This window comes from Sus scrofa, chromosome 4 (genome assembly GCF_054392235.1).
Source record: "Sus scrofa isolate SSC_HxYL_T2T_F1_AM1 chromosome 4, Sscrofa_HxYL_maternal_Yorkshire_Landrace_v2.0, whole genome shotgun sequence".
In the NCBI taxonomy this organism is placed as follows: Eukaryota; Metazoa; Chordata; class Mammalia; order Artiodactyla; family Suidae; genus Sus; species Sus scrofa.
In genome coordinates this window covers 80738724-80747814 of record NC_139386.1, presented here as the reverse complement: position 1 = coordinate 80747814, position 9091 = coordinate 80738724, and positions in this window count along the sequence as shown.

Genomic DNA, 9091 nt, shown 5'->3' with positions numbered 1-9091 from the left:
AGGGGTTTGTCAGAGCCTAAGCAACCTGGATGGGGGTGGGGGGGCTGGGGGGGATACGCAGCTCCAATCCATCTGGCTCCCTGTCCTACCCACAGAGAGAGAGGCAAACGCAACTGAGAAGATGTATACAGACAATGCTACAAACATGCGGGCTCATTAAATGACCTAGAGACCTAACCACAGGACCATAGAAACAGAAAATGCCGGAAGAATATATGTTCCCACAAAAAGTGCTTTTGTTTCAAGGATCTAAAATCCATGCAAATCTAGTCAAATAAAATGGGAAATTCTTTTCTTTTCCTCCTACTCCTTTTCCTTCCTCTTCTTCTTCTTCTTCTTTTTTTTTTTTTTTTTTTTTTTTTTGCTTTTTAGGTTCACACATGTGGCATATGGAGGTTGAATCAGAGCTACAGCTGCCTGCCTATACCACAGCCACAGCCACACCAGATCTGAGCTACATCTATGACCTACACCACAGCTCATGGCAATGTTAGATCCTTAACCCACTGAGTGAGGCCAGGGATTGAACCTGCCTCCTCATGGATACTAGTTGGGTTTGTAACCTGCTGAGCCACAAAGAAGAAAGGAACTCCCCTTCTCTTCTTTTGAAAGAGGCAAACAGACCTTATAAGAATCCAGGAGCAAAAAAAAAAAAAAAAAAAAAAAAAAAAGAGACAAAACCAAAAAACTCTAAAGCCACGGGAAGGCTTTACCATCAAGTTCTATCCACTCTCCAACTCTGCAATCCTGGCCTCCCTCCCAATGTCTCCTTGCTCCTCCATCCCCACCACCTTGGCTCTCCAGCCCTCTGGGCTGTGCTAGGAACCTCCTGCCTCCAAGCATCTGTGCAGGAGGGTTCCTGCCTGAATATGAGCACAGCTGCTGCTTCTCCATCACCTGTCAGAAAGGCCCTCCTTGAAGACCTGATATGAAATGGCACATCCTGGCCCTGGTTCTGACTCTCCCTGCCCTGCGTTATCTTTTCTTGCAGCACTTGTCAGCACCCTGTATGTGCCTTTATGTTCACTTGTTATCTCCCTTCCCCCTGGACCGGCCCCAGTGCGTGTTTAGTAAATATTTGTGGAATAATTGGATAAATAAATGGCTGAGTGAAGAACAGATACCAGCTTGACTGTTGGGACCCCCTGTATCTCACCTCCCACCACCCGTTTCCTCTGCTTCTCTCTGTATATTTGCTTCAAACTTCTTTTTTGTCCAACTGGCTTCAGATCTCTGCTCCCTTGGAACACTGGGGACCCATCACCTGATGACAGGTACCCAAGCTTGCTCTGCTGACACCTCCCCTCTGTCTATTTCCAACCGTTACTGCTCTCCCTGATTCTTAGTTCTCAGCTCTTAATTCAGAGAAACTATTGGCCCCGCAGGAACTTTCCTTGTTTGTGTCACCTTTCTAGGGTTTTTTGGGGAGGGTGGAGGAGGGGGAGTTAGGTATTACAGACCCTGCTGTCTGCTCCTTGTAGGTTGGGATGCTCCTTGAAATAAAAAAGAAAGCAGGCACTTGAAAGATAAGATTTCAGTGGAAAGAAGAGAACAGAGGAATTAGTGTGCTTGTTGAGTTTCCGACAATCCTCCAGGACCGTGTGCTCAGCACGTGGGACGCCCAGCAGCCACACTTCCGACCAGCTTTTCGAGCAGGACAGTACTCTCACCATTTTCACCCAGAGGTTAACCCATCATGGGAGGATGTTAGGCTGGAGATTGCCAACCCTGCACAGCCGACTCCAAATCCAATGTTCTTTCCTCTCTTACATTTCACCTTGGAGTGGACTTTACTTTAGGGCGGCCACAGATGGGAGGAAGGGCTTTGTGAAGGAAGCAGGATTTGCGAGAAGTTAGGCGTGGAGTGGGCAGACAGGAGAGAAAGGCCCTGCTGATGGAGTGGACACTGTGAGCAAAGGGACAGACAGACAAGAAGGCGAGGGGAGTGCAGAGGGCAGGGAGGAAGAAATGGGGCTTGAAAGGCGTTGTTGGGGTCACCTCCTGGAGGGCCTTTAGTGCCAGGCTAGGGACTTTGGATCTAAAAGACCTCGGACAAGTGGTAGTTATACATTTCTGAGAAACAGAAAGTTTCAAATTTTGTATCATACATTTGAGACAGATTTTTTTCTATTCCTCTAATCTCTTATATAGGCTGCATTCGTCTGCTCAGGCAGCTACAACACAATGCCACAGACCGGGTGCCTTAAACAATAAGCATTCATTTCTTGCTGTTCGGGAGCCTGGGAGTCCAGGGTCAAGGTGTCAAGTGATTTGCACTTGGCGAGGGCTCCCTCCCAGGCTTGTAGAGCTGCATACTCGCTGTGCCTGCAGGTGGCCTTTCCTCGGTGTGTGTGCATGGAGAGAGGACTCTTGGTGTCTCTCCCTCCACTAATTCCCATCCTCATGACTCCTCTAAGTATTTTCAAGACCCCATCTTCAAATACCATCACGCTGGGGGCTCAGGTTCAACATATGAGTTTTAAGGAGACAAATGTTCATTCCATCACTCAGGCCTGTCTAAGTAAAATAAGCAGTATATATATATATATATATATTTGGCTTTTTAGGGCTGCATTTATGGCATATGAAGGTTCCCAAGCTAGGGGTCAAATCGGAGCTGTAGCTGGTGGTCTATACCACAGCCGCAGCATGGGATCTGAGCATCATCTGTGGCGCCTACACCACAGCTCACGGCAACGTAGGATCCTTAACCCACTGAGCAAAGCCAGGGATCAAACCCGAATCCTCATGGATACTAGCCGGGTTCTTAACCCGCTGAGCCACATCGGGAACTCCAGCTAGCAATATCATTAATACAAGGACAGCTTTTGTAGGATTGCTTACTTGATGAATGTCTATTTCCTGCATGAATCCACATGACCTTCAGAGCAGGGACTGGGCATCTGAAAAGGCAGACTGCAGAATTTACATTGAGAATCTAACACTGAGGTGCTCTGCTTAATACAGGCACCCTTTGGAGATACGGTGGGTTCGGTTCCAGACCACACCAATAAAGCAGTTACTACAGTCAAAGGAGTCACATTAACTTTTTGTTTCCCAGTACATATGAAATTATATTTTCACTATACTGGAGTAGTCTAGTAAGTATACAATAGCATCATGTCTTTAAAAATGTACATAACTTTAATTAAAAATATTTTATTGCTAAAAAAAAAATCTGAGCCCTCAGAGAGTTGAGATAGCAATATCAAAGATCAATAATCATGGATCACCAGCACAGATATAATAACAATGAAAAAGCTTGAAACATTGTGAGAATTACCAAAATGTGACACAGGGACAGAAATTGAGCAAAGGGTTGGGAAAATGGCGCTGATGGACTTCCTCAGTTCAGAGTGGCCACAAGCCTTCAGTGTGTAAAAATCAAAGCCCACTAAAACAAAGGGCCATGAGACAGCAGGTGTCTGCAGTAGTGCTTTTTACAAGTGCAAATCTCAAATGTCCCTCTTCGGCTGCGATCTTGCCCCAACGTGTCTGCAAACCCTCCCGCGGCCTCTCCTGACTGTTGCCCCAAAGATTTTGAACAGGAGGAAAGCCTGGAGGCCAAGAACCATCTGATTTGCAGGAAACATAAAGCACGGATTTCCTCTCGTCCTGAACTATGCAAATAATCCATCCACAAAAACCAGACGGTAAATCTCTCGCCTGGGCTCGACGCTTGCTTTCATCTTCAGCTTTACTTCTCAGTCACCTTGGCTGGGCACGACTAACTCAAAATCAGAAAATAATCTGTGTCTGGATGAAATAGAGGAGGAAGGGACGGGAACCAGGGTGTTCCAAACCCCCACCGCCCCCGGCCACCAGAGTGTGTCAGCCACTTTTATACGTATTTCGTTTCAAAACTCCAAAGACAGTATATTCTGCAGAGAGTATATTCACATCTTTCCTATATACAGATGAGGGAGCCGCCGCTCAGAGAGATTCAGTTATTTGCCTGAACATTCTCACTGCTACGTCAAGGAGTCAGATGAGAATCCAGGCTTTCACGTGTCAGCGTCGAGGTTTCTCAGGCTACTCCCTGTAAATCGCTATCGCTGAAAACTGCAGGTTTTAATCCTTGAAAATAGTTAAAAATCTCTCTTTGTTTTAAATTTAATTTTATTGGAGTGCAGTTGATTTACAATGTTGTCTTAGTTTCAGGTATACAGCAAAGTGAATCAGTCATACATATAAATATATCCCTTTTTTTCCCATAGAGGTTATTACAAACTATTGAGATTTCCCTCAAATCTATACAGTAGGAGCTATTAATACAGTAAGTGCTATACATTAGGTTCTTATTAATCATCTATTTTATACAATAGTGTGTTTCTGTTATTCCCGCCTTCTCAGGTCTTCCCTCCCCACAATGGTCCATAAGACTGGTTTTGAAATCTGTGAAGTTTGTTTTGGGAATCTCTTAACAAGCCTTAGAAAGGCTTTAAAATTCATCCTGGGTGGGCACAGCAAACACTGCTTGTGAAATCTCCCCAGAGGTGGAGGAGGGTGCTATGACGCTACATCAGGCCACTCCTCAGACCCCTCTTCATCATCAAGGTGTCCCCAGTACTCGTGAGCACGTGTGGCTCCTCCCAGAACCCGGCAACCCTCCAGCTAAGACCCCCTCTCCCTCTTGGGCTTGATGCTTCTGCATATGCATCTGGCTCTCTGCTGCCAGGCAGCCCAAGCCTGGCCTCCGACCTCACTGTATCTGAACCACATTTTCTTTTTTTATTTTGTCTTTTCTAGGGCTGCTCCTGAGGCATATGGAGGTTCCCAGACTAGGGGTCTAATTGGAGCTGTAGCCGCTGGCCTACACCACAGCCACAGCAATGCCAGATCTGAGCCAGGTCTGCGACCTACACCACAGCTCATGGCAACACCAGATCCTTAACCCACTGAGTGAGGCCAGGGATCGAACCCGCAACCTCATGGTTCCTAGTTGGATTCGTTAACCACTGAGCCACGATGGGAACTCCTGAACCACATTTTCAAAGGAAGGTATTTATTGTCCCTGGATTTCTAACAGCTGCTTCCCTATCCCACAGTCACTACCTGCCATTCACCTGTATAACAAGCCCAAATGATGTCTTAAAAGAGCCAGATATTTATTCCCGCAGCAGAACTTTATAGCAACAAATAATACTTGGAAAAAATAAATAAAGTTCTTCTCAAGAATCCCTAATCTTTCCCTTCTATCTTCTCAGAGCATCTAAGAGCAGGTTTCCCACGGGTATCTATTGCATGTACGGTTTGCAAAAAGTCTTGGATGGCGATCAATTATTTTTTCCAGTGTGTAGGATGGAAACTAGAAACGGTAACTTATTTCACTTGACGGACATGAGCAGGGTGGCTGGGTTTCAGATGAAGAGTCCATACAATCGGTCAGCAGAGTTACTAACTGCCTCTTGGATTTACATCGGGTTGTTGTTAAGGCTGGTGTGTTTTCTTTGTTCCTGCATCCAGGTGGTTGGTGAATGGTGAGAGCTACAGACTCCTTGTTATGAAGCTTTACCAGTGAATCTGCTTTTATTTTTTGCCAGCATTTATTCTCTACATCTTTTTCCAAATAAAGGCAATTTGATTTCCTAGATTTCTTCATGTGAAGTGATTAAGACTACCATCATTATTTATGAAGAATGTCAAAACAATGCACTCATAACATCATAGAGTTTAAAAGTCTTTAATACACAATCCATCCACGGGTGACACTTAAGTACTTTGCAAGAACCATGTGTCGATAAAAAGCCAATGACTCGAGCTGTGAGCCCTGGTTTCTGTATATTCCTGACACTCCAGCTAACTCATCCTCTGTTCTTTGAACAAACACCTGCCCTTCCACCTGGTAGCCGATTGTCCAGGTGGTTTTCATAAGATGACATGAGAGGCAATTATCATATGTGGACATATTTTTTTTTTCTTCCAAAGAATTTTTCCTAGGTCTGTTGCAGAATTGTAGCAATGCATTAAATTAATAAAAGTAACAGCTGAAATGAACATTTATTGGAAAGTCTTCCCTCCTTCTTGTTCTATAAATTCCCAGCCAGGTGCTTTGAGCAGGATTGCCTTCATGCCCACCCCCCGCCCCCGCCCCAACCCCAAGAAGTGAGCTCTGACTTAGCTCTGTCACTGGGTCCCATCCTTCTCGGATTTGTTGTGAATGAACACATGTTGCAATTGGGGCCAGTGATACTGAGAAGCTTCCTGAGGGGGCTCTGGAAAAGTTGCCTCTTTCTTCTTTGGGGGCTACCAGTAGATAGGTAGTTTCCTTCTCTGGACAGTGAGCTATGGATTTGAGGTCTGAACTGCTGCAGCCAGGACGCCACCAAAAGAGGAGTAGATGGGCCTAGAGATGATGAGCACACACAGAGGAAGCCAGTGAACGGCCTGGAGACATCTGAGCTAAGCCTCTCCTGTTCTACTATCATTTATTTATGTGATCAGTGTATCACCAGTTTTCTTCACACCAGTTTGCATCATGCTTTTCTATTTCCAAAGCACACTAATGAATGCAGCATTCCAGATGGCTAAGAAAGAGACACATAGCTACTTCCTATTGGTGGTAGTTTTCTTTGGGCCCTCTCTTTCTTTTGGATCTTTCTGTGTCAGAAAGGCTTTAACTATTGGAAATTTTGAAAGTAATTTAGCCAAGATGCTCGATGGAGTTTCTCATCTGTCTCTTAAAGGAGTTTAAGAGTCAATTGATCAACAAGTATTTATTGAACACATACTTTGTGGCAACTGCCCTCTTTTCTAAAACAGTACCTCCATATTTATCTGTCTTTATTATTTGATCGCCACACAATATTTATTTTAAAGATACCATTACACAATTAAATATATGAACTAACTGGCTTAATCTAGCCTTCTCATTTTAATACAAAATTGAACCTAAAGGAAGTTAGGTGATTTGTCCAAGGTCTTACGGTCAGTTTCAGAGTTAGAACAAGAATTCATGAATGCAAAAACTACAATGAGGAACCACTTCACACAGGTCAGAATGGCCACCATTAACAAGTCTACAAATAACAAATGCTGGAGGGGGTGTGGAGAAAAGGGAATCCTCCTGCACTGTTGGGGGGAATGTAAATTGGTAAAATCACTCTGGAAAACAGCATGGAGGTTCCTCAGAAAACTAAAACTAGAACTACCATAAGACCCAGCAGTCCCACTCCTGGGCTTATATCTGAACAAAACTATAATTAAAAAAGATACATGCACCTGCATATCCATAGTAGCACTATTCACAACATCCAAGACGTGGAAACAGCCCACATGTTCATCAACAGATGAATGGATTAAGATGCTGTATACATACAATGGAATACTACTCAGCCATGAAAAAGAATGGAATAATGCCATTTGCAGCAACTTGGATGGACCTAGAGATTAACATACTAAGCAAAGTAAGCCAGAAAGAGAAAGGCAGATACCACATGATATTACTCATATGTGGAATTTAAAATATAACGCAAACGAACCTATCTACAAACAGAAACAGGCTCATAGCCATAGAGAACAGGCGTATGGTTGCAAAGGGGGAGAAGAGGGAAAGGGATGGACTGGGAGGGTGGGGGTGGGCAGAGGTGAGCTATGCATGGATACATGGAAAGGTAATCAACAAGATCCTACTTTATAGCACAGAGAACTATGGTCAAACCATAAAAGAAAAGAATATTTAAAAAATAAGAATATGTGTGTATATTCAAATCACTTTGCCGTAGAGTGGAAATGAATACAACTATACAAATCTATAGTATTGTAGACCATCTATACTTCTATTAAAAAAGAAGTCCCGCTAACCTGATGCATGGTCCAGAGGTCTGTCATTATACTCTGCTGCCTGCTCACATCAATAGTCACTGCCTTTGATAATAATTATTTTATTATTTTTTCCCAGGCTTTAATTATCCAAGTCAGTTTGGTCTGTAAAAATTGAATCAGAAAGCTAACAAGAACTGACTTTCCTATGAAATTTCTAGCACTTCCTATTTTCAGACAGGCTAGAAATACCCTGTGAACAGCCTTTCTCAAAAGACTTGGCATCTGCCTCTCGCTATGATCAGAAATAAGAAGTGTAGAGGTTGGAAAACATTAACTGGAAAAATATACCTGAACTGGCACGTGTCAAACCCAGACCCTGCTATGTCCAGTCTCGCTTGATTTTTCCCTCTAGCCCAAGGCCTGTTTTCACAGCACCATTTGCTTAATACAAAGGCTAGATGTTGTGATAACACTGATTTCTAACTTGAGAGAAAAACATTTGTTTTTAAAAATCAGATTCAAGAATGCCGACTGCGTGACCATCTCCCATAGGCTCTGAACTTTCTCCCTGCAGAAAACCACAGGGTCTTCCTGGAAGCCGAGGTTTGTGTCTCTGTGTCCTATTAAGGAATAATTCAAGTGATTCCTGAGAGGCTCCAAGCAGACAAATAACAACATAACAATAGTTCTTCAGGAATGTAATTTCCTCGGGTACTGCTGCAGCAGGGCCTGGCGTGGATCTTAACCTCAGCCCCAGGAGTACAGTCTGCTGGCTTGGTATCAGTATTCATTACACTCAGCCACTCGGTTGTGACCAGCTAGGTGCTCTGTTTAATTACTGTGCCTTTTATTAATAGTGTGTCATATTAATTCTCTGCGATTCCATATTTGATTTTCATGTGTAAATAAGCCCTGCCTAATCTATTTGCTTTCCATCGTTAATAAAGAACACTTCCTACCAGTGGTGGTGTTTCTTCCCGGAAGAGGGAGCCAGCCTGTCCCATACCCGTTTGTCTGAGCGATGGGCCCATCCATGACCCGTCAGCTACACCGCAAATGTGTTCCGACCTTAACACTCACTCCGATGTGGTTTTTATTCTGTCAAGTAGTGAGAGTGGCAGCGTTATGCTCTAGTTTCATTTATTTATTTATTTATTTCTATTTTTTGCTTTTTTTAGGGCCTCCCTCACCTGCAGTGTAGGGAAGTTCCCAGCCTAGGGATCGAATTGGAGCTGCAGCCGCTGGTCTACACTACAGCCAGGGCAACGCCAGATCCGAGCTGCATCTGTGACCTACACTGCAGCTCATGGCAACCCTGGATCCTCAG